The sequence below is a fragment of the Equus przewalskii genome, chromosome 32 (genome assembly GCF_037783145.1).
Source record: "Equus przewalskii isolate Varuska chromosome 32, EquPr2, whole genome shotgun sequence".
In the NCBI taxonomy this organism is placed as follows: domain Eukaryota; kingdom Metazoa; phylum Chordata; class Mammalia; order Perissodactyla; family Equidae; genus Equus; species Equus przewalskii.
In genome coordinates, this window is record NC_091862.1 from 16239502 (window position 1) to 16266612 (window position 27111).

The 27111-nt window shown below is 41.2% G+C and overlaps 1 protein-coding gene across 3 annotated transcripts in view; it reads right to left on the reverse strand.

The window, feature by feature from the left end:
* The window catches only part of PLEKHG1 (pleckstrin homology and RhoGEF domain containing G1), a 221161-nt gene that overhangs the window by 136033 nt on the left and 58017 nt on the right, over window positions 1-27111 (reverse strand). The window lies entirely within an intron of this gene.

Here is a 27111-nt window from a genome sequence, read left to right on the forward strand (position 1 = left end):
GAAAGCAGACCATATCATACACCATACAAAAAAAATTAACTCAAAATGGATTAAAGATTTGAATGTGAGACCTGAAACCATGAAACTTCTAAAAGAAAACATAGGCAGTACACTCTTCGACATCGGTCTTAGCAGCATATTTTCAAGTACCATGTCTGATTAGGCAAGGAAAGCAACAGGAAAAATAAACAAATGGGACTGCATCAAACTAAAAAGTTTCTGCACAGCAAAGGAAACCATCAACGAAAGGAAAAGACAACCTAACAACTGAGAGAAGATATTTGCAAACCATCTATGAGATAAGGGGTTAATATCCAAAATATACAAAGAACTCATACATCTCAACAACAAAACAACTAATAACCCAATTAAAAAATGGGCAAAAGATCTGAACAGATATTTTTCCAAAGAAGATATACAGATGGCCAACAGGCACATGAAAGGACATTCAACATCATTAACCATCAGGGAAATGCAAATCAAAACTACAATGAGATATCACTTCACTCCTATCAGAATGGCTAAAATTAACAAGACAGGAAATAACAAGTGTTGGAGAGGATGTGGAGAGAAGGGAACCTTCGTACACTGCTGGTGGGAGTGCAAACTGGTGCAGCCACTATGGAAAACAGTATAGAGATTTCTCAAAAAATTGGGAATAGAACTACCATATAATCCAGCTATTCCACTGCTGGGTATTTATGCAAAGAACACGAAAACATGATTGTGTAAAGATACTTGCACCCCTATGTTCATTGCAGCGTTATTCACAATAGCCAGGACTTGGAAGCAACCTAGATGCCCCTCAAGGGACGAATGGATAAGGAAGATATGGTACATATACACAATGGAATACTACTCAGCCATAAGAAACGATGAAATCCGGCCATTTGTGACAACACAGACGGACCTTCAGGGTATTATGCCAGGCGAAGTAAGTCAGGGGAGGAAGTCAAATACTGTATGATCTCACTCATAAGTAGAAGATAAAAACCACCACAATCACATAGAGACAGAGATTGGATTGGTGGTTGCCAGAGGGGAAGGGGGAGGGAGGAGTGGGTGCATAGGCACATGTGTGGTGATGGATTATAATTAGTCTTTGGGTGGTGAACATAAGAAAAATTTTTTTAAAAAAATGAGTCACATCTTCTGTGCCCCCAGAAATTCTATCTTTTATCGCCGAACATAGCCAGAAAGCTGAAGAAATTTAACAAATGACTAAACATCTCTCTGCAGCTTAGTATTCATTATAAGATTAAAATCTAGGTGAAATATATTAAAAACTGTTAAACTTGCACTTTACGAAAAACACAGCAACTCAAAGTAAAAGAAGGCAATGGGGCTTCCCATGCCAAACCCTTGACAGACTGTAAGAAGGATTCCCACATTTACTTTCTCCTCCACGTCAAAGTAAGGCAAGGCTCCATGGCTGTGCCACCTTCAGTTACAGATGCAATTTAACAAGAATTTAACATACTGATTTTGAAAAAATTATTCATTGATATTTTTGTCCTTTCATTTTTTTCAGGGATTTATTATCTATCTTCTCAGAAATGAAAGGTAATGTGTTTAGACTGATTTCCACTTTTCAATGATTAGTATTTAGAGATATCAGGATTTAAAAACTGCAATATCAATGTTAACCATTATGATAAAACCCAGGTTTTCTAACCATATTTAAAAGGCACCTAGAAATGCTTTGTCTTTACTTTACATACTCAGTCATTCGCTCATGGATGGTTAGAACAGATTCCCAAGAAAACCTCAACCTTTGGCAGTTGGAAATTACCAACTGCTTTAGCAAAACCTTTGTTATTTGTAATTCCACCCTGAAACCTGAACCCCATAAAATCGTACAACTCTTTATTAGATTGGTGCAGAACCTTAAACCAAAGAATGTGCCAACATTTTTCTCTCTTTTTAAAGGACTAAAAAGAGTGGATTAATTACAAGGCGCTGATTGACCTGGATTAGTCGTTATCCCCATCTGAACAAAATTAATTCCTACCACTTACATCAATTAGATTGGGTCAAGATGGGTAATTCAGGCTGAACCTAATATAAAAACTTGTTTACCAAGGCATCTGAAGTTAATATGGATTATTTCTGCTGTGGAATAATTCTTGTTTATACATGGGGATTTATTAATGGCATAAGGAGGTAGAATTTTCTATGGCCACTTTATAAAACTATTAGGGCTTGTTCAGGCACTGCTGAAATTAGGTTTTCATTCAGAACCGTTTGAAATCATCTGACTAGCATAAGTGGGGAAATATATTCATCTTTTTTGATACATTTTGTCTTCAAGTATCAGATATTACTCATACCAACATTTAAGGGGTCACAAATGCTATTTACATTAAAGACAGGGGAAGACGTTGAAAAGACCTTATGAGGCTTCCCTCTTCACTCTTGCTGAAAATACTCGATATCAGACTCTTTAATTAATAACAGTTGGCTAACTAGATTTTCTAGCTAGTGGAGTTTGGGCAATCTCGGAGAGGAGTACCTTTAACCAGGTCACCTCCTTGTAGTGACCTCCCTTCCACCTCCCAATCGTCTAAACCTCTCCCTTGATGCCATTGGAGGCATCTCCCTCACCCCCTTCCTCTCCTGCTGTGGTCGTTGAAGGCTCCAGAATCTGGCAGTCCCAGAAATCTGTTTCTTGTTTCTGCAGACAGCAAGGAAGTAAGCATAGAAATACAATTCTTATACATAATTTTAAATGGTTGTAGCTACTAATACAGTATAAAAGATAGTATTTCCATTAAGCATAGTAGGGATTAAGCAAGCTAATAGGTTTTGCCCAAAGTTAAATGGAAAACAGACTATTCAGACATCAGGCGTCAGAATTTAGCATTTCTAAAGAAGTTAGAAATAGACAGGATGATATATGAGTTGAGTCCAGAATTAAAAACAGGGATAAATAGGAGTTGGCCAGCCTGGAGTTGCGCGATGGCGTGGGGAGCGGGTATAGGCAGCGCCATGTGCAACGACCTATGGTCCCTATTTGGGGGAACGACAAGCAAAGCAGTAAGGCAGAAACTATGGGGTGTGTGTGTGCGTGTGTGTGGGCAGGTGTTGTAAGGAGGGGGAGAAACAAGAGACAAGACTATCCTGGTAAGCAGGAACCAGGCTACAAAGGAGCTTATATATCTTAACAAAGAGTTTGACTTTCTCTTGAAGCAATGAGAAGATTTTGAAAATCAAGGAGTGCCACGATTTGATCTATGTTTTGAAAAGAAGACTCTCCATGACGCTGGAAAACAGCGGAAGTAAGAATGCAAGTAGGCAGATAACGACTAGCTAGGAAAGAGCTGATGGTAGCCTGGATAATGGCAGCTGAAGTGAGGATGCGCATGGCTGGGGAACTGATTAGACGGGGCGGGGTGTGGAGGAGAGGAGGTGGCAGGGGGCTGGCTAAGGCCTGTGACGTAGGCTCTTGGGGGCCGGTGTGCCATTCACTCACTGGGAGAGGAGTAGAAGAGCAGAGGAGTTTTGGTTGTGGGCTGGTGGGTGACTCAGGAAAATAATGACTTCCCCATCGTTAGACATTTAGGCCACCACTAGTATTTTTTTCCCTATTATAATCAATCTTTTGAAAACATTTTTGAACACGCGCTATTTCAGTGCCTTTGAATTGCACTAGATTCCCCTTCAGATTAGAATTTATCTCCTCCATCTCCACTTCTATAGCTTCTAACACTGCACTTGCTCAATAAATGCCTGCCTCACGACATCCTTGGGGTAAATTGCCAGGGAGAGCACTGCAGGCTTAAAGAGTCAGACTTTAATAATTCTTATCATATACTGCCAGGTTTCCTCCAAAAAGATCAAATCAATTTACATTGTCAACAAGAATGCATGAGTATATCCCTTTTCTCTAAAACCTTTCCAGTGATGATATTTTGATATTTGATATTTATTCACTTGGTTGGCGTAAAATGTTTTCATTTTAAAATTTATTTAAGTTGACTATATCTTCAGATTTGGTTTTTTATTTGTTTTCTTTGGGTAAAATAGTTGGCTGTCTCCTTGGACCACTTATCCAATTCAATTTGACATTGAACTCACATTTATATAAACTCATATGTATGTATTATCAAGTCTCTAATTTCTGCTATGCATATTCTCTCATTTTGTTGCTTTCATCCCATTTTAGCTTTAAAAGGTTTTATATTTTATATAAATATGTTTGTGCATCTTTCCCTTTTCAGTATTTTTCCCTTCAACAAAATTTTCTTGGCAACTACAATTTTGGTGCTGATATGATGTAGTCTACACAGAAATCAAAATATAATGATGTACACCTGAAATTTATATAATGTTATAAACCAATACCACCTCAATAAAAAAAACAATTAAACAAACAGGAAAAAAGTAAAAACATGCTGCCCTAATTTTCTATTTTGAGACTCTACTAAGACAGTCAATTTGATGTCTCACCTCACTATTGTCAATTTAATAAACTGCACTTTGCTTGATCAACAACAAAATTTTTCTCCTTTATAGCTGAAACTGCTACTCCAAATCTATCCTTCTTTTTTTTTTTTTTTTTTTTTTGGAGGAAGATTAGCCGTGAGCTAACTACTGCCAATCTTCCTCTTTTTGCTGAGGAAGACTGGCCCTGAGCTAACATCCATGCCCATCTTCCTCTATTTTATACGTGGGACGCCTACCACAGCATGGCTTTTGGCAGGTGGTGCCATATCCGCACCCGGGATCCGAAATGGCAAACCCTGGGCTGCTGAGAAGCAGAACGTGTGAACTTAACCACTGTGCCACCGGGCCGGCCCCAAATCTATCCTTCTTTAATTCAATGGAAGTTCATTAAGGTATATACATTTTTTATGGTATGTGGTCTGAATATTAGATATTTTTTCTTTTGCATTTTATCTTGTGGTTAGGAACTGTATCTTTACTAATTTTTTACTCAATTCATCTATATTTTATAGGTATTGTGTCATGATATTTGTAAGAAATATTTACATAGGTTTATTTTTGCTATTTCATTTTATCAGCTTAGATTTAAAAAATCCTCGTGCTTATTCTTCCACTAAGAAAAAATAAGTTTTATCATTAAAGACAAGAGGCCAAAATAAAACTTCTTAGGAAGGGGGTAAAAGACTCAAAATCCTTAAATATATTAAAAATATGAAAAAGTGAAAGACGAGGCTGCAGGGGTAGGAACGCCCTTCTTGCAACCCCCCACCCCAGCCTGGAAAGCAAGAGAGAAAGAACATGAAAAGGAGCAAGAACGTAGGTGCCCCTCTATGTTCATCAACTAATGAACAGATAAAGAAGATGTGGAATACTATTCAGTCATAAAAAAAGACAAAATAGTGCCATTTGTGACAACATGGATGGACCTTGAGGGTATGATGCTAACCAAAATAAGTCAGATGGAGAAAGAACAAATACTGTATGATTTCACTCATATGTGGAAGATAAACAAACACATACATAAGGAGAAGAGCGTGGTGGTTACCAGAGGGGAAGGGGGTGGGGGGAGAGTGAAAGAGGTAAAGGGACACATATGTATGGTGACGGATGGAAACTAGACAATTGGTGGTGATACAGAAGCCAAAATATAATGATGCACACCTGAAATTTACACGATGTTATAAACCAATGTGACCTCAATAAAATAATTTTAAAAACAAGAGCAAGGACACAGGAGCGTATGTGAGAAAATGCACTAGAGACAGTGCATGCTCTTTGGTGTCCGACAGATCCGGGTGTGAGTCCTGATTCTGCCATTTAGGAGCTGTGTGACCTTAGGCGAGCTCCCCATCGTGTCACGGAGCATGGATTGAAGGGACAAGAAGGAACACAGGGGGACCAGTCAACAGCTGTCATCACAGGGTGGTACAGGAAGAACGATAAAATGTATGCAGTGCACTCAGCCCGCACTGCCTGCTGGCACATGGCAGCCCCAAAGTGGTGTCCATGCCTATTAAATATTTCTCAGCGAGGCCACTTCATCAATTCATCCGAAAGTTTTGAGTTTACCACTGCATTTTCAAAGAGGAAACAGCTCCCAACTTGTGCGTACCTTTTTTAGGAAATGCATGAGGTGTAACCCGGCATCATGCAATCTGAAATAAAAGTGAACCCCGGGCACCATAAATGTAGTTCTGGAAAAGCGTAGAACAGCTTGCCCTTGGCCGGCTCTCTGCTCCTCGTTGACATGGCTCTCCTTCTCACACGAGCTTACATAACCCTCTGGTAGCAAGTTGATTCCAACAAGCCAGGGGGAAGAGAGTCCTCTGAGGTCATTTGTTCTGTCATGATTATTCGAGTAAAACAGCAATTATCCAAATTCCTCAAAAGATGAGACGTTCTGCCTAACTGAACTTTCTGGTCACTTCAGGGTTAACAATAAAACCTTCTTTCAACCCTCGTTAAATTTTTTAAAAATTTTTTTGTAAACTGGGTCATACAGGGTCCCACCTCTCTAAGTAAGTACGGTGTCCAAACTCTAATCTAACCTTCCTCTGAAGGCTGGGACCCTTGCTCCGCCTCAGGGTCAACTCAGTGAACGGGGGGAGCATCACACAGACTCCCTTCTCTCCAGAAGGAAAACCTGGGTTTAATGAAGACTGAGAGGATGACATACTTCAGAACGGTTATCTTTTTCCCTTAAATAAATCCCTTATGCCTAAGTGCCTTGTGTGGGTGGTGGAAAGGGAGGGTTCGATTTTCTTCTAGAAACTGAGTTTAGAAAAAAATAGTCCACTAAGAACTTTGGCCTATGTAAATATTACTCGACTCCAGTTGTATATAATGCCTAAGTGAAGAGTCCACTGCCCTGAGAAGTGCTCTTAATATATCTCAGCATCTACAGACAGGAAGAACATCCACTTTGTCTGCCACACTCCTCATCTACAACACTTACGGATCCTTCTATGACTAGAAGCGTTGGCGGGTGGTGGTGGGGGGGGTGCATTGAATTAGCTATAACTCTGCGGAGGTCACACATTACACAGAATGGTCAAAAATATTGCAGCACTAGACAGATGCGCATATGCTTACAGATAAAAGGACGTTTTACGAGAATGAAGCTTACCTTGAAAGTGTTTTTGGAACTTGTAGTCATGATGATTTGCCCTTTTAAAGAGGATGCTAAAGGTTAATTTTCCATGGCGTAAGGACTGCAGACCAACGCCAAAATTCTCTTCCCAGACCTAAATTATATAATCCGAAATAGAGCATTCGCACCGCACATCAAATAGTCTCGAATTCTGGCAGACTACGAAAAAAGCCAGTTTCAGTGTTTGAAGTAGACATTTGTTTATATAATGCAACCAACCCTGGCTGCCAAACACAATAATTAAATGCTTTAACAAGTGAGAAATCTTGCCAGAATATGTAATTTGAGGGGGAAAATAAGCAGAGAGTTGATATGTAGCAGAAAATGCTGAATTATTTATTTCACGCAACTCAGAAGCCCACACTCATGCCGTGGTTCTACCTGCAGAAATACTAAAAGAGAATGGGGAGCATCAGAAGAAGCTAGTTATTTTATTTAAATCTTATCTTCCTTTTTATGTATCAACACTACTGTTTCTTGCCACCCAAATGCGCAACATGAGGACGTCTCTTCCTTTTTGTTATAAAATTATCTGTGTGGAAATGAAATTAAACATCTACAAAGCAACAATAAATAATCATATTTTTCTCTTTTCATTCTTTAAATTATCAACTAACAATTTACCCAGTTTGCACTGTGCCTGTGTTTCTCTCCTGGAGAGGAAAAGAGTATGATGTTTTTGTCTATGATAATGGAATGTTTGTACTCCATTTACTTCCGTAATAAAAATGGAGTGTTATACTTACTCATCTTTAAAAATTCCTTCTAATTTTAAAGCCTTTGATGCGATTTTCTGTTACAACATTCAAAGGAAAAAAATCATAGTATACTAACAAATAGCAGAAGATATTATGCATCAATGCTTTACTATTATTTAAAACAATAATGGAAAACATTTCTCAAATATGTCATATATTATAAGCAATTTAATGTATATATGATACATAAACAATTTAATATGTATAGTCATATATTAAATAGTTAATACTAATTATATTACACGTGTCAAAGCAATAAAGACTCAAAATTCTTTGTATTCTTTTATTTCACCTAAATGCTACTATGGGTGAAATACGGCATCAATTTAATATAGGCTTATAGTCACAATGAGCAACCAATTAGATCTTTTCAAAGGGTTCAACTTCTAAGACAACTGTAAAAGCATCCTTAATTTTGATGTTCCCTCATCTCCATGATCAAACAATATAAATGCCCGCTGGCTTCCCCCAGGAACTTCAAGGAACAAAGAGGAGAGGAGAGGAGGCAGCAGCAGTTTCCAGAATTTGCAGAGTGCTACAAAGCACCTCACAACATTAATTTATTCACGTGGCCATCCGTGGACTCAGGCTCTAGTTTTCTCCCTAGCATAGAAAGAACCCAGGCAGAGGGAATCCTGGGAATTATTGGGATGAAGACTTCTGGTTTCATCCTCCCTTTCATCACCCAGTAGCGGTTCCTTGACAACATCTGCACATCTTTTGCATGTCCTACAGGGTAATTTCTTTGGAATCAGAATCTCCTGGTCCAAGGGACGATTAGCTCTTGCTTAGCCTTCTGCACACAGCTCCTAACTGGTTACCCTTTTTTCACTCTTATCTGCAATTCATTCTCCACCCAAGAACTAACGTGAATCTTCAAGAAGCTAAACTGGGTTACGTCACTCCCCTGCTTAGAACCTGTAACTATATCCTCATTGCATTTAGAATAAAAGTCAAACTCCCTAACACGGCCTGCAAGGCCATGCACGATGTAGGCCTCACCTATGCCTCCCGCCCCATCTCACTGTCCCACTCGTCCATCTCTCTCTAGCCTCTGCCTCGCTGGCTTACATTCCATCATGTACCAACTTCAGACAGGCTTTCCCCAACCTCCTGCCAATGAAAGTCTGCTCTCTTGGGAGTCCTCTGTTCTCTTCATTCATAGCACTCACTGAGATTTGTAATTACACACTTATGATGGTTTTAAAATGATTTTTCAGCTCCACTAGACTCTAAGTTCCCTGGGAGTGTCACTTCTATTTTAACCACTGTATCCTTCGCACCCGCTCCAGTGCCTGGCGTCTGGAACCTTCCATAGGTGTTGGCTGTGTGAAAGGTGGAGCAAGTGAGGAGCGGGAGGACTTCTGACTTGACCGACGCCTTGACCCTCCTGGGCTTTGGTTCCTTCTTACCCATAAAGGCTCTGCCCTTCCCTCTTTAAAGGAACACTTTTTAGGATGGAGGAAAAAGAAGCAACAAGAGAGTTCTAACATTATGCCATTTGCCTCAGCCAAATGGACTACTATTTGGGATTAACCACCAACAGGCCCTTTAGCTATGAGTGCTTATAGGGTGCCCCCATCATTCCTAGGATAGTTAGTAAACCCAAAAGTTTGCTGAATGAGCATAACAATGCAAAAAAAGCTTATAACCATTAGCTCTAGGGCTGACATGTTGCACAACTCCAGGGGCCCTGTTCAGAGAGAGGTTCGTGGGATGGGTGTGCAGAGTAGGTCTTTGTAGCCACAGGTGGTGGACCTGCTCAGCTCCTCCATGTCCCCATTCTAGATTATTCTTCCAGCTCTATGCTCTGCTCCTAGGTTTGCTCTTTGTCAGAAACCCAACACTTACCTTATGCATGTATTTAAAAATATGATTAAACGGATCACATTCCTTATAAAGTCAATGAAATAAAAATCAGTGAGGGGCTATGAAGAGAGAATCTACTTAAGTCAATTTTTCATTAGAAAAACACCCTCCAACATCACTGATTTTTGAAAATTGATTGCTCATTGTTTATTTACTTTGAAAACATAAGCACATGTGAAAAAAAACTATACAAAATGTTTTTCTTCTTGATTATTTTTCTTGATCTTTCTATCAAAATCCATGGGGTTTATGAAGAAAAATAAACATCTATTTCATTGAGGGAGCAGGGATAAAAATTAATAAAGCCACTGCTTTCCTTAAATACAAAAATTCCTTAGTAATCCCAGGAATGGTTTCAAAAGGAAATTAGAAATACATTTTAAGGTCAAAATCTGGGTTAGTGCAATGTCAACGTGAACAACACCTTTGGTTAGAACCCGACTGAGTGTAAGAATCTTTCTTTACAATTGCTGCACAAGAATCCGCTAAAAGGATCTAAATAAGCAGTTCAAGTGAGTTTGACATCAAGTAGTTTTAAGTAAAGATTTACTCGGAAGAGCATCTCACGATCTTATATGTTAGCTAAAGAGTTAATTCTCCCCTTAGACTGAAGCCTTACGGGTTCAAGCAGAAGTAATTGCAAGGGAGTCCAGCATCAAACTAGGTCACAGAACGTCCTCTGAGGGAGCCCAAATGCCATCTTAGAAGCCTCTTCAACACCACCCCGACAGGCAAAAGTCACCTTTTCTTTCTCTTTGCTTCTACTCATTTTGTGCAATAAAGACCCATCCCAGCTCTCTACAATTATGAGCCTTAAAAGGCTTTCTTCTCCTTCTATTTGAGGGCTAGCTCTAAGTCAGAAATCTCCTTTTGTCTCTTCTGAATCCACAGTGTAACTGTGCAAATGTTTGAGTTAAAAAAGTGAACGCTGGTATTTACAATGATCTTATTCCAGCCATCCCATGAAACTAGGTGGGGGAGAAACGGTGCCCTGAGATGAAGGCTTAAGTCAAAATGTTTAAAAATAAATTAGGATTAACAATTGCTTTGAGTCATCACTACCATAAAATAAAAAGATTACTGCCAGATGTGTGAAATATATCGGTCGCAATAATTTGGCTCCCATCTTATTTACATGTAAGGTCCTATGAGACATTCTGTTTTGCATTACTTTGTACAAAGGAGGGGGATTGGAGAAACTATGCATTTTGTATCATCAGAAGATGAAAATATTTTTTCAAGGAACAAATCAAAATTTAAAGAAGTGAAAGGAACACAGATTTTTAAACCTTTTTCATAGTCTTCCCCAAAAAGAATCAACTCATTTTTCCTGATTACATATAAAGCATCTGCCTTTAGAGTCCTTTGTGCAAGCATTCCAGGTCGGCCCTGATTAGGGAGACTGAGCCCCAGCTGACTGGAATGCTGAACTCTCACTTGGCCATGAGCCAGCAAGACTCCATGGAAACCGGTGAGACCCAACAGATCCGAGAAGAGTTCGGCACTCAAGAATTGCCTCGAACCACCCAATACTAGAAACTAAGCTCAATACGGTACAATTTCTCAAAAGGACCATTACATTTTACTGTAGAACTCAAAATATCCCCCCAAATCCAGAAATTTACAGAGAGAACTGTTGGCTCTCAAAGAAAACCGTAATTCTTTCTTGGAAACTCGACTACAGGGAGTTAAAAATATTTGAGGCAGCCATGGAGAGCCAAATCGTTTTGCGCTTGGTCTAGAAGGTGTCCTGGTTGTTTAATGCTCCCATGACAATTTTTTGGCTTGTTTTTAGAACAGTTGCAAGCAGGGCAGCTGATGCGTTCTGTCCTGTCTCAGCGGGTACAGACAGCGTTGAGGTTCTCGTTCAGTCCACGTGTAGGCAGGACACAGCAACACACGGGCACAAGGAGCCTTTCCTAATTCACAGGAAAGCTCTCACACCCAACAGCACCCAGCCTAAAAAACCCAGCAAGCAGACTTTCAGCATCAATCTTCACGTATTCCTGCAGAGACTTATTTGTATGTAAATATTGTAGCCACTCTTGCATGCAAGTCTATCTTCAACTACTCGTGCTCTTCCTGCCTCTTTAGCCACACATCTCACAAACAGACCAGAGGGAAACCTTTCATACCTGTGGACGGACCAAGAAATCCTTGCAAGGAGCAAGTAGCACTCGACGACAAGAAGACAGTATTTTCACTTGCTATTGTTCCTGGATTTGATATCACCTTTAGTTCCAAAGGACGGTCAATTCCACTTTTCACAGTTTCATTTTTTTCCATACTTTTGAATTCATTTCTCTAAAAGTTCCTGAGCAGCACAGAGGCTGTGTCAGGAAGACCATGTGATCTCAGGTACTTTTAATGCAGGAAAATATTTCTGCGTGAATTACTAAAATATTGTTTAGGCACAACTGTTGCAAATAGGAAAAACAAGACAGCTATGAAGAAGGAAAATTAATTACACCATGGGAGGCTGTCCCTGGATGGTGTGCTTCAAACTACTCTTTTCCCAAATACTTTAACGTTAGATCCTGTGTAACAAACAGAATTCATTTTTCTTTGTCCATTCTGCCCAAACCTCATTTTACTGTCATCTTAAGACAACATAAGGCTGTCTCTTATAATTTCCTGAAAACATAAGACTTAACTGAACAGATACTAGAAGCCTGCAACCTTCTTAAAGTCAACCCTCAGTCAAAGACTAAGTACCCACAAAGTCACACGTGAAAATTCTCTCCAAAAAGTCATGTTTACAGCAATACAATATTTAAAAAGGCTGGTGCTTGAATATTTAGGAATACTAGAAACTTGAAATCTTAGTAGTTGGGTAACCAATGGTGATACAAACCTAGCCTTAATATGTGTTTTAAACAGGCCCAATTTTCATGTTGTAAGACTTAAATGGTTGGCATTCCCAGCTCCAGAGTAGTTTAGCAAATCAGTTTTTAAAAACCACCTTTCTTATTCCTCATCAGTTTAAAATATGTATGTGTGTGTGTTGTGTGCATATATATATGTACATATATACACGCACACTACACAAACCCTTTGTAGAAAAAATAATCTTACACATGCAGTTGGTATGACAGCAACTGTACAAGGCTAGAACACAAGATAACTTGATTCTAGTTCAGTCTCTGATACACATTTGCTGTGCAAATTTGGTGGCATCACCAGCTCTCTCTGGGCCTCACTTTTCTCATAAGTAACATGAGATATGTAGGCCCAGGTCCGTTCAGTAAGGATGAAGTAAGCACAGAGAGCGGTAGAGACACTAGGCTCACTGGCTATCTGGAAGGTAGAATTCTGCCCCAAGCAGAGCAGAGGGCATCTCATGAATGGTGCAAGATGACAAACAGATGCACGTTAGCAAGGAATGGACCAATGTTGCAGAGGGGGTATGGGATGGGGCAGTCACAGGAGAAACAGCTGGACAGAGCCAGACCACAGAAGCTCGTGAAGGGGGAAGCCAGTGTTATCCTGTGGTGGCCTCAGCCTGTTGAGAGGAAGGCCAAGTTTACCCTTGTTCCTAAACTCTTTCTGGGCAACATTCCAATCTGAGGACACTTGCTTACTTCAGACAACCTCCTCCATCGGACTACCTCTGACCCTTTTAATACATTTTGTCCACATTATATTTAAATAACTTGCCTCTTTTATCCAGGGTGGAGGGAAGACACAGAAGAAACCACATATCTCTGTTGCAATGTTTTATTGTTGCTGCTGCTGTTGTTGCTTTAAATGGGAAATTCTTGCTCAAACAAGAGCATTTGCAATGTGGAAAGAAGGGAAGGGGACACAGATCATCTATTGGATAGGCGTTCCACTTAGCAGGTGGAAGCAAGGCCCCATCATGGGCAGACAGGGCCGCTGAGGCCATGTTTATACATTACGAATTCCTTTGGCCTCAACTGTGCCTTTCTCTTAACTACCCGATTCCAGATTGGGGATTCCATGCTACCTCAACCAACGTCCCCGGATAGCCAAACCTTAATGAAAAAGACAACAAATGCCAGAAGAAGCTGGGGGTCTTACCATCTATTGTATAGCTAAGAGAACAACAGCCTTCCCCCAGTGGTCTGCACTGGTACCGTCAAGGAATTGAGAAAAACGATCCAGAAAGGCCCCTGCCTAGCCTTGACATTAATTATTAAATCAAATCATTAAAACCTTGACACATGCAGGAAAAAAGTTCTACTTTTTTTCTACAACTTTCTTTTCTGACAACATAGAATGACTGGGAAAAGAGGACAACAAGGAATTTTGTTCTGCATGATAGTGGCATAAGGACTACACTTTAGGTAAGTAACTTGCAACCTACAAACAGATTGAGTTCTCACTCATTCTGGGTCCAGACTCAAAGCCTGGAGTCTGGAACACATTTTCCCATAGACATAGCATTATAAAGGATAAAGAGGTCACAAAATCGCCTACATTGGTCTACTTAGCTTGGGTGCTAAATACCACAAGCAACCTGTTCTTCTGATTACAACCTAGTCCTACCCAGCTGTCCAAGCCAGAAGGCTGGAAGCCCTCCTCAGCAGCTCAATTATTGGTCTACTGTCCTCACGCCCTGTCTCTACAGCCTGTGTCTGAGTCGTAAAGATAAAAGGAATAGAGAACAGAGATTATTTTCTAAGAGTAATTTTCCTTTAAGACTCCATGAGATATTAGAAGCATCTCCCCAATACCCCATAGAATATAGTACGACTCTGGCACGTGTTCCAAAGAAAAAAGCCCCAATTGGCCAAGGATGGGCTCTGAGCACGAGTGATTCTGGACGGCAGGGTCGGCTGGATTGCTGGCACCTTCCAGCCATGGAGAACTTGCAACTTAGACCAGAAAATGAAGACAACACCACAGTCGTTCATAACATGAGATATGCTTCCTCTCCCACCAGGGTGCCAAGAAATAACTTGAGGAACTTGGTAGAAGGATGGGCAGTCTGCTACAGAATGTAGGGATAAGAGCCAGGGATTGACAGATAATACTCAGAACTATGTTTTATTTAGAAAACAAGAATCCAGTAATTAAGTACAACAGCCCCACTTTCACGGGCACCGTTGGCTGCTAACCCAGCATCCATTCTGCACTTCTCCCTCCCCAACAACAACCTGTTTTGTTCATATATCCACTCCCTTGTTCCTTCTACGCACAGCCATGCGGTACAGGCGCAGCTCATCCCATCCCCAGCTCTAGTGGTGGATCCTGATTAATCTAAGCCAATCAGTGCACGGCATTCTTAGCACAGTCATTGCTCTTGATGACATACGTAGCCTCATAGGTTCGAAGAAGAGACTTGTATTCCACAGCTGGGAAAAAGTTCCTCTCTTTCTCCTGGTTCATACGGACGAGGGAATCTGTTAATCCATCTGTATTTAGCAGCCATCTTGTGATCATTTAGGAGAAGCTGCTTGAGAAAGAAGCCAAGAAAGATGGCAGAGCAAAAAGATGGGAGAGACTGAATCCTCAGTGATGCTCCTGAGTCACCGAGTCAATGAACCTTAAAGGCCACTCTCCCATGAGAGTAGTTTAATTTCTTTTTGTTTTAGCAAATTTGAGTAAGAGTCTCTATTACAGTTGAAATGTTCTATTTGATAAAGTGAAAAATCAGTGGAAAAAACCCAATGAAACCAGTAAACCAGTGAACGTACAAAACGTTGGGGATGGGGGAGGGGAGATAAAAGATGCAAGGAATGTGAACATTCTTTGAATGTTAGGGAAGAAAGTGCCTTACATATCTCTAGTATTTTCTTCCTGAGCATGCACTGATCTGTTAAAATAAAAATTCTTCAGAACACAAGTCTTCAATTTGCTATAAATCTAAAGTACAAAATGCTCACCATTTGCTCTAAATGGTTCACTTGGGAACCACATTTTCCTGAATCAAGATATCACATTATTTAACCCATTTACTGAGCAACTGCTCAGTATACAAGAGTGAGAAAACTAAATAACTGGCTTTTAAGGCTAAAATCCGGTAGTGGGGGAGAGATAATGAATCCTCTATCTATATATAAATGTAAACATCTGATGTTTAAACTGGTGCTCCCCAAGCACGGATGATGTGTTTAACCGTAAGTCTGAACGAACTTCCCAGAAATAGTTGGAAATAATTAGAAGAAGAAGTTTCCTTGGCTGTCTTTCAAGATGGTCAGAAGAGCGATCACAGAAGAAGAAAAATAAATTAAAGTGTTCAATATCCCACAGCAGGTCAGCCGGTCATGTCAACGAACCTCCTTAACCATCTGTTTTTTGTTCTCCAAAGTGACCCCATGAGCGTCATAATCATTCTCCTAAGTGTTTAAATTTTCTCAGATAGAAAAGCTCATGTTCATAAAAAATCATAAATGTGGAAAACTTTGAAATTTTGCGTCTAAGAAACAGAGAGTTGAGACTGGTCTCTGGGTATACAACATAGTACAGAAATTCATTGAGTTTCAAAGGGAAAAAGCCCTCCAACCCGATGAGAGTCCAGCATTTTACTATTCTCTTCTCAGGCTCACTCAACTCTACACCTACAGTCAGAACGAACTTAAAAATGGAGCACTGGGGCCGGTCCGGTGGCGCAGCAGTTAAGTTCCCACGTTCCGCTTCTCAGCGGCCCAGGGTTCGCCGGTTCGGGTCCTGGGTGCGGACATGGCACCACTTGGCAAAAAGCCCACGCATAAAGTAGAGGAGATGGGCATGGATGTTAGCTCAGGGCCAGTCTTCCTCAGCAAAAAGAGGAGGATTGGCAGTAGTTAGCTCAGGGCTAATCTTCCTCAAACAAAACAAAACAAAAAAAAGGAGCAAGTTCCAAAAGACTCCTGGTAAATGGTTGTTTCTACAGGAAAACGTGTTACAGGTTCTAGTGTTATATATGGTTCCCGGCTCTGCCTGTAAAAGCGTTTTAGCCCATAATGATGCCTAAGAGTGGAATCTAACTATAGGTTATCAGCGTTTTTATGGAAGAAAATGTCTAAAATACCAAGCAGTGACCCTGACTAGGAAGATGAGGAGCTGAAAGGAGGAGGGACAGGCAAAGACTTCCTTACCCTCTCCTTCAACCCAGCATCACTCATAACTAGCAAATCCTCACCTTGGGATGTACAAGGGACTAGGACTATCGTGATATGCATGTTCCTCCTTTCCACAGCCCACTCTTCTCAATTATTTACTCTTCCTTCCTCTCCCAAAGAGGCTCAGACAGGCCATCACTTTCATCGTCTCCTCCTCCTCCTCTCAGGATACCAGGCCCTATCTTATCGTTCATTTCAAAGCACTCCACCTACACTCTTGCCACAAAATAAATATGTCTGGGTCTTAGGGTTTCAAAATTAAAACTGGGATAAAATATAAATTTGTAAAACTTTAAAGGGCTGTAGAACGGTAATGTGCTTCTATTATTGCTCTGACATGTCGATGATATTCTCTTGAATCATTCTTATACAGGATTACTCATGTCTGTGTTACTATAGTTTTACAGCTCATACACGTACCTCTAAACTCCAACATCAAGATCCCTGGCCTAATAAAAGACGTTAATGCAGGGGCCAGCCTGGTGGCATAGTGGTTAAGTTCACACACTCCACTTTGGTGGCCCAGGGTTTGCCAGTTCAGATCCTGGGTGTGGACCTACACACCACGCATCGAGCCATGCTGTGGCGGCATCTCACGTAGAAGAACTACAAGGTCTTACAACTAGGATATACAACTGGGGCTTTGGGGAGAAAAAGAAATGTTAATGCCACATTCTCTAGTTGTGAGAAGTTCTCCAGGACATGAGGTTCGTCCACAAATATTAGCATTTCAGTTGTTTATGGGAACAATGGGAAAGAATATTAGTAATAAAAATTGAGCCACCCCCCAAATGGCCCTAACTACATTTCAGGTACAATATGACCTAAATAGACTCTGCTTAGAGCCAGAGGACTTCCCATGCATAGCGTTACTTCTAATGAGGAAGAAATACACTTCAAAATATTTTTCAAATGAACTTTTGGAAAACAATTCTGGCTTAAATTGAAGATCGCACGCACACAACATATGCTGCACACAAACATAGTTTTACTGACTGAATCCTTATCAGTTCCCAGGACTTCCCTACAGAAGGCTAGTCCTGATTGTTCAAATGTTCTTCAACAATTGTGAAAATTTTGAAAATTTTCTTTCGAAAGGGCATTTCGCTAAGAGAGAGATCTTGTTGGATCCCAGTGTGGTGTGGGCCGAGGCAGCCCGAGCTTCTGCACCCTCTGAGGCCTCCTCCAGCAGTGCCTCACAGACAGATGAGTGAGCCTGAAGGCACAAAGCAAAGAATTCACTCACTGAGCCAGGTGTTCCATGGACAACACCTCTCCACAGCTGGGGGATGTGGCTTCTAACTCTTCGCTGTCCCTCCTTGACCCCAAAAAGGAAGACTGCCATCCCCCCTTTCAAAGGGCTCTTCCAAAATTTCACAACTTGAAGCCTGGCAGACCAAGGAGACTTCTGTTTTTCCTTAAGTAAATATTTCAACAAATAACTTTTTCTATGGAGGCAAAATATTGCCCAAATTAGTAATATATATTGTGTTTAGAAATAGACTTCGTGCAAGCACATTTAAATGTGACTTTAGGATGGAACACACACCTCGGCAGGTAAAACTTGCCTGCAACTTGTTTTTTCTTCCACCAATCCTTACATTGTTTAAAGAGCGGGCCCCTAAACCACAAGTTAAAATGACAAACTATGGAGTTTTAAAAACTGGCTCTGAATATGGGGTGATTAAATAAAGCGAAAAAGCCCACAATTAAGAAAACTATTCCTTCAGTTTTAAAGTTCCACCACATTTTTATCTCTATAAAAAGATCTTCTGGGTTTGGCCTGCTGTGGTAGTGGTTAAGTTTGGCATGCTCTGCTTCGGCGGCCTGGGTCCACAGGTTTGGACCCCAGGTACAGACCTACACCACTCATCAGCCATGCTGTGGCAGCGACCCATGTATAAAATAGAGGAAGACTGGCACAGATGTTAGCCCAGGGCTAATCTTCCTCAAGCAAAAAAAGAGAAAGACTGGCAACAGATGTTAGCTCAAGGCTAATCTTCCACAGCAAAAAGAATTGTTTAAAAATTAAAAAAAAGATCTTCTTTGACAACTTTTCCTCAGGCCTATTTTTACAGCACTATCCTCCTCACCAGACTTTTTGCAAGAGAAAATCTGGTTGAGGGGTGGGGAGAAAAAGTTATCTGGACTGACTGAAAAGGCAAAGAAGAAAAATGAAAATCTGCCCAAGAAAAAAAAATTTAAGCCTGGGAAATAATTGTTATTGAGAAAATTAGAACATTTCCTAATTTAGAGTTACTCCATGACTGCATATATTGCCATATTTTAAGAATGCCTTGGGTTTAAAAGACAGTTTTATCAGAAATAGTGGAAAGTAAAATTTGCTGGAGTTTTAAAATTCACTCTGCAACATTCTTCACATTCAGAACTATCAACAAAGAAATTTGGGCTAATCATATCAGATGGGGAAACCTACCTAGGAACTCCCTATACTTAAAACTGATTTAGCTTACTGATTTCCTATAAATGTATGTGAAATTTCTTAATTCTGAATCAAAGCTTGTGAATAGTTAGGTACAAGGCGCCAGGCTACAGAGGTACCATGCATAAGACCTAGTCTTGCCTTTGAATTACTTTAGTCCATCAGAGCAAGAATTAACAGTGCTCAAGAAGGCATTTCGAGAAGGATTTAGGATCAGGAAGCAGTGTCAAGAGGCACTACATAATTAAAATTGCTAAATGAATTGTTCAGAGGTTAACTGATACAGCAACTTCAAGGAGGGGGCAGATAAAATCAGGTCGGAGTAATTTAAAAAGGAGCAGGAATGTGAGCTGAGTTTAAAAGGAGAGATAAGGTCTACACAATAGTGTTACTGCCTTCTAGCTCCCTCTGAGAGTCTGCCAAGGGCCAGGCTCTTGCTACAGTTGGCATTGTACACGCACCCTCCAGGTCCACAGCTACACAGAAGTGAGTTCATTGTCATGATTTTAGAGATGAGGATGGCAAAAACGTTGCCCAATGTCTCTTGGGAAGGAGGTGAACAGAGATGCAAGCCCGGGTCCAGGTGACCCCAGAGCCCACGGCATTTCTCTCCCACTGACTCCGAGGAGCCTCAGAGAGAGTTCTGGGTGGTACAAAACACTTTTCCAGAATAGTTGAATTAGAGATGGGAAAAAAATAAGTTGGAGCTTACAGAGCAAGCAACAACATGTCATTGTGAATTTTAGAACGAGACAGCTCACACAATTTACTCAGCACTTTGGGTGGACTGGGCTGGTGGGCAGAATGAACTGGAGGGTCATGAGTTCAGACGAACCAGAGAGAAAGAGAATTGGTCCTTCTGCCCGATGCGGTAACACGAGGCACACGGGATGGCTGGGCGGCACTTCACATTTCACGGCAGTAAAGATGACAGTGGACTTGGAGCTCGTACTTGGGTATTTATAACTCTTCCTGTTTCAAAAATTACTAGTTGTGTGACTTTAGGTAATGACAATTTCTGAGGGCTTCAAGGCTCCTGACTTGTAAAGTCCAATTCATGATAATAATTGCACAAGACTAAAAGAAGGAAATAAGAAAGAGTATATAGTGTGTACCTTGTGGAAAACGCACAGATGTTCATTTTTTCCCTTTAAGAATGTCGTGGAAATAGAAAAGAAGGGACGAGACAGATGGTGAGGTATTAAGTGAGATTTGGTGACAAATTATATTGGGGGTCGGGGTGGGGACGAGGGAGGGACAGAGATGTCAAATAGGCATTTGAAATGATAAGCCTGTACAAATATATCTTCATTTCCTCAAACAGGAGTTAGGAGGTAGCAGTAGTTTCAAGAATAAGTGACTTCAGAGGCGACTGGAAGATCCCAATTGAAAACACCCAGAATAGCATTAAAAATGAGACAGAGGGCTTAGAAAGAAGAGAGAAACCAGAGAAAAATGATTTGGCAATCATTTGTCTAAGAGCCTGGTTGCTGTAATAGTCCATTTATGGGGACTTGTGAAATTGCTAGACTCTGTTTTTCTTTGAATGACTATGCTTTAGAAATCAAAGGAATATATATGAAGTTACAACATTTTCAGAAACCAGACCCCACATTTTTTAAGACAAAGAATATTAAAAGAAAATACTCTGCTTAATACAGGACTTAAGATCAATTGCAACTCCGAGTCTTTCAATTTTAAAACACAATGATTGCTTTAATACCCTACTTAACTCTGAAAAGTCTTTATCACAAATGTAATCTTCTTCCAGAACAGGCTTTCCTTATGGCATAGAAAAGGCATGAGGGTGTAAGGCAATAAAACACAGATTTCTAAAAGTATGCGGAGCTTGGAAAATGCAACTGCAATCTCCATGGTTGGGATCAGGAATGAGACAGGAAGAAAGGGACTAAGACAGAGGTGGGTGGTGAGGTCGGCCTTATTCAGTCAGGAAGCAGGCCTTGGCCACCTAAATCTGAGGTGGACAATTCTGTTTTACTGACTTCTTAAGCTTGGTGCGTCTGGTTCAATGCTTCCACAAGTTTTTCAAATATTATAACTAATTGTCCGTTGCAGACACTGGATTCATTATCTACAGCTGCTGAAAGCAGATCTGCCACCACTGAGGGCATCTGGCTCTTTGGACATTGTATGTGATGGCCTTTCTGTGCCCATTAGATGGTCCCTGGGCCAGCCCCTGGCAGGTGCATTCAAGGTTCCTCATTAGCTGCAGATGTCAAAAGCATGAAACCTTCAATAATCCTCTGTGATCCCATACTTCCCGGGGATATGCCATTCTATCTGGGTTCTAAAATACAACAATTACCTCGCATCCAGCAATAGAACAAGTTACTCACTTGCTAACCTTCACACAGCTTGAAACATATAAAGGAAAAATTGACAGAACCAAAAGAAAAAGTCGACAACCCACTCGCACAATGAGAGCTCCCAAATACCTCTTTCAGAAAACGAGGCAAGAGGAGAAAACGTTAAGTCAGGAAATTGATGATTGGAAGAACAAGGAAACAATTTTGATTTAAATGACAACTTTGTATCTGACCAAGAGAAAATAAGCATTATTTTCAGAGGCACAGAACATTCACAAGTGAACAATTTATACGGGAAGTACATCTCTTCATAGCTCTTTGGCAGTCTACATTTCTCATCTCACTTTTCATCACGGACTGCTTTGCAGACAGGTTATTTGTAGACGTGGGGTTTTTTTGGCCCTGAGCTAACATCTGTGCTAATCTTCCTCTATTTTCTTACATGGGATGCCGCCACAGTGTGGCTTGACGAGTGGTGCTAGGTCTGTACCTGGGATCCGAACCTGGGAACCCCAGGCCACTGAAGCGGAGCACGCAAACTCAACCACCGTGCTACAGGCCGGCCCCTGTAGACGTGTTTTACCTTCTCTAAGTCACTCTATCAGCTTCCCAAGGGCAGATGGCTTGTGTTCTTGCCTTTGCATACCTCACAATGCTTAGTGCTTTATTTGGGGTACTTTATTCAAGGCGGGCACTCATTCATAAAATGGCCATCCTAAACAGGTCACCTTTAATGACATATCCATAACAACTTACGCTAAGTAACATTCTGCTACCTCTCCTCCGATACTGTGTTGTCTAAGCAGTCCGAAGGAATCTATCAGATGTTATTAGACTGGAGGTCATTTAATAGCAAAAGATCTAAGGAAGCCTCCTTACACATTACAATTTCAGACCAACAAATGTCATCCTTGGCTGGTCCTTGAGTCAGTGGCTTAGCTAAATGGTTCAAGATGCCTCACAAGTTTCACGCCTGGAACATTCAGGTCAGTCTGAGGGGAGAGCAGGAGGTGAGGGGCTCTTTAAGTAGCAAACTTGAGGGCTGGCTCCCTTACCCGTTACCCAGATGGAGGGCACGCAGCTACTGGACAGGGCTTTGCCTTCCAAATGTCCCCTCTGCCTGCTCCTCCTACAGAGACAGGTCACAATATGGCTTCAATTCATTTATATTTCTTCCTATAACCGATTTCTGTGTTTGTGCTGGTCACTTCCTCTTTCCCATATTTGACCTTAAATCTGCATTTACCAAACTACTTTCCACAGCACAACACAGTAAGAGGTTGAAAACTAGAAGTCAAGGCAGGGGGCTGTGGAGAGGGCAGAGGTATGAGGTGCTTCAGTGAGTTTGGGAACCCCTGCCTGGGACACCTCCTTGGGGAAGACAAGCCCAGGGCAGCATGGGACCGACTCTGCGGACAAGGAATTTATTAGTCTTGCTTAAATCGCAAACTTATTTGACCATGAAGGCCCCCCTCCCTCCTTGTCTTTGACAGAAACCTATTACCATAATTTCACATAGTTGAGGACACACTGTCCTGAGTATCCCCAAAAGCTCAATGCCGGGACCGCGAACCAGCTCCTCATTCCAAAGGTCATCTCACGAGAAAACAGGGGCTTCTTTCTTTTTTTAACTTATATCCTTTTTCCTTCAAGAATGGTTGGGGACACCCTCAAACCTTCACCAACCATAATGAAGGACCTACAATGAGGATGTCCTCCCCCTGTGCCCCCAAAAGGGTCTAGTCGCTATACCAGGTTAAGCAAAGTTCTAGGAGATATAGTTTTAAAACTTTTAATTGTGGTAAAACACACAACATAAAATTACCATCTTAACCATTTTTAAGTATCCGATTCAGTAGTATTAAGCACATTCACATTGTTGTGCAACCAATCTCCAGAACTCTTTAACAGGAGAGACTGGTGTGGGTTTTTTTTTTTTTTTTTTGGGTGAGGAAGATTGGCCCTGAGCTAACATCTGTGCCAGTCTTCCTCTATTTTGTATGTGAGTCACTGCCACAGCATGGCTTGATGAGCAGCGTGTAGGTCCGTGCACAGGATCTGAACCCTTGAAGCCAGGCCGCTGAAGCAGAGTGAGCAGAACTTAACCACAACACCACTGGGCTGGCCCCAGGAGATACTTTTTAATAGAGGAGAGGTGCTCAACACTTAGTCAAATCTGTGTATCTTTCTGAATGGCATAATTTTGTGCTATATTTTTGTAACCATTATATTTACTTATTAAGACATTTTTCATCTTTGATTATACATTTTCAAAAATCATTTTCATGACACCGGTATGTCGAGAGACAATCAGGGGATTTTGCAGTAAGAGAAGCTGAAGGAAAGCATCCCAATGACTGTTTAAAGATCCCACAGTGCATCACATCCATGGACTCTAGCACTGTGCCAAGAATCCCGCCAGATGGTTATATTATTAGCAACATCTAGCTCAATACAACAAGTTATTTAATCATGATGTGAATCATTTATGCTGTAGCCACTGAAAATCGTATTAGCTATCTTCCAAACACTCGATCAGCCCTAAGGAAGACACTTACAGGGCCCTGGGAACACAGTGGCAAGGTCACTTACAGGAGAAGCAAAGGCACACACAGTGCTGATTCCTCCCTGAGCGTGCCTTCATCATATTGTTTGTAAGTCTCAGGAGGTAAGAAGCCATAACATTCCAATCCTACAAAGCCTTCAACTTTATACACTTTTGAGCAGCAGGTATGACCCGGGATGGGCTCAGGGTGGGCCTGCTGCAGTGCTCACGAAAGGGCAGTAAGAGAGCTCAGATAGGGATGGAAGGGGCTAGAGTGATGCTCACGCTCCAGAGAACAGCAAGACCACATGGTCGGGCCAGAAGGCACCATTACAGCATGCTTAGTGATGGCAAATTTTTGGGGGAAAACACACCATTTCTAATCTTTGGCATCTTCACCCAAAGGACTGCACTACTCATTCCCCCACTGGGCTTGGAAACCACCAGCGAGAAGAGTGGAGCAGGAGGCCTTGAGCACCCCGTGCTGTGGGTGCCTCGGAACATTCAGTCGGCATCTTTCTCCTCCTCAGCAGCTCAACGCTGGAATTCTACCAGCAGCTTCTCCCCTGACCCACTTGCGTCCAAGAACCAGGGCAGGCGAAACCCCGGACACGAAGACACTGAGAATGCAATGTGGTGGCAAGTATAGTCAGAAAAGAAATCAGTCATATATGAGTGCGTGTATATGTATATATTTGGTGGTCTTTCAAAAATGTGGTGTTGCAGCTGAATCTCACACACACACACACACACACACACACACACACACACACACACACACGATACCAACAGAAAACGAATGCTTCTAGTTCCTCTAGGGTCAAGAGACCCTGTAAAACAGGCCTACACTCCTCTGAGTTTTTCAAGTTTCTGTAAATCAGGACCACCTAATCAAGCAGTGCTAATTAAGGTCAGTATATCTAAAATTAATTATTTTGGAAATACAGGGTACTTTTTCCTTCTAAGGGGGCTGGGAAAAGGGACCGCCAAACCGGAAGAGGCCATCAGAACACCTTTCCTATTGTTGTTTCAAGAAGTTCTGGAAGAGTGAAAAAAGGTTCCTTCCAGCCCAATTGTCTGTTTTTGTGAAAGGGTAAATTGAGTCTCAAGATGGGGACTGAGCAGTGCAAGGTCATCCCTCTCTGGGGAGGTGACAAGGCCCTTCCAGTGACCGGTCTCCAATGTTATCACCGCAAACCAGAGGCCCAGAGCCTTGATATTCAGGGGAGGGAAACGACTTTTCTAAAGGAGGAAATTAGCTCATTCATTCTTTCAGCAAACATCTGAGCTTCTCTCATACATCTGGCTTTTTCTAGAGCATATAGCAACAAACAAAACATTCAAAGATCCTGGCTCTCAGGGAGTTTATATTTGAGTGGGTACCTATTTTGACAAAGATGTTCCTGAGACATGCAACTCACTTATTTTAAATCAACAAGGGACTTTCAGAAGATATTCTGTCCAGAATTTATATAGTCACTGCAGCTGAAGACTAACAAAACTAGATCACGGCTTCAGAAACAAACAGGACCAGATCAGTCCCAATAATTGAAAATGTTGTGTACTCAGTAAGCCAGATCAGCAACTATGGAAGAACCAAAATTCTAGACTCCCACAGCAGCAAGGAAGCGGGTCAGCCACTGTTCTCACGGAGCACACACCCCCGGGCAAAAACGCTTGTCCAAAATGGGACCAAAGACTCCTGAGTCAAGGCTTTCTTTCCCTTCCCTTATTTTCTGTATCACATTACCAAGCAAACAGAATGTCAATGGGTCTCTCAAGGGAAAAAGTATTTATTTTATTTTAGGAAAACAGAAGGAATGACCACAGCTATCTAACCTAACAATATGTTATTTCGTTCTTTGTAGATAGAAGCATGTGTCCCTCTGATGAGCAGACAAGTCCATGAACTCATTTATAGAGAAGATAATCATTTCTAAAAAAGAAATAATTACTACTCTTCAAAACAAAAGACACTCAAAGGACTGAATCTTTCACATATGTAGACTGCGCCCAACTGTGACCCAGCCAGGGCCACATGACAACTTTCGTGAGCTCTGGGAACTTTGACCCCTTCCTCCTTAAAAAATAACTGAAAATTGGGGCCGGCTCCATGGCTGAGTGGTTAAGTTCGCACGCTCCGCTTCAATGGCCCAGGGTTTCGACGGTTTGGATCCTGGGCGTGGACATGGCACCGCTCATCAGGCCGCGCTGAAGCAGCGTCCCACATACCACAACTAGAAGGACCCACAACTATGTACCGGGGGGCTTTGTGAGAAAAAGGAAAAATAAAATCTTTAAAAAAAAAACAACTAAAAATTATATTTTACGACTGCGTTGGTATAAAGAAAAACATAATCCGTATATAATCATTATTATATATTCATTACTATTATGTTGGTTTTTTCCCTGCTTTTAAAAGAAATTAAAATTAGAACATTTTCATGGGCCACTACAAGGATCATGGGCCCCAGGTACTGTGCCTAGTGGATAGGTCAGCTCTGAGACACAAAGTCTTGATTTTTAAGCTACTCAGCATTCTAGTCACAAGTCAGGCAAAGGAACTTGTGGAACTTTCTGCCCGTAATGAAGATATGCAGTAAGAAAACCACCATTTTACCAGTTCACAAAATACTGATGAACTCTGAACTCTGACACAAGCAAAGTCATCTTTACTCCATTAAAATACCCCTTGTCTGTGTAATAACTGAGTACTTCAAGAAGAATAACGTGGCGTATCAATATTTATGATTCTAATACAGCCTTATTATTTTGCTAGTTAAAGACAACCAAACTCTAACTCGTTGCTCTTAACACTCTAAATTTGGTTTTTATTTTACTGTCTGGTTTAAAAAAGACCCTGGTGTAAAATTGAAAATAAACTGATTAGTAAAAAGGGATAATGCTATGCTTAGCAGACTGAGTTTCTTCCTCCATTCCTACCATTTTAGGAAGCATGCGATACATAATGGAACAATGTTGGTTCAACATTTCAGGTCTTGACAA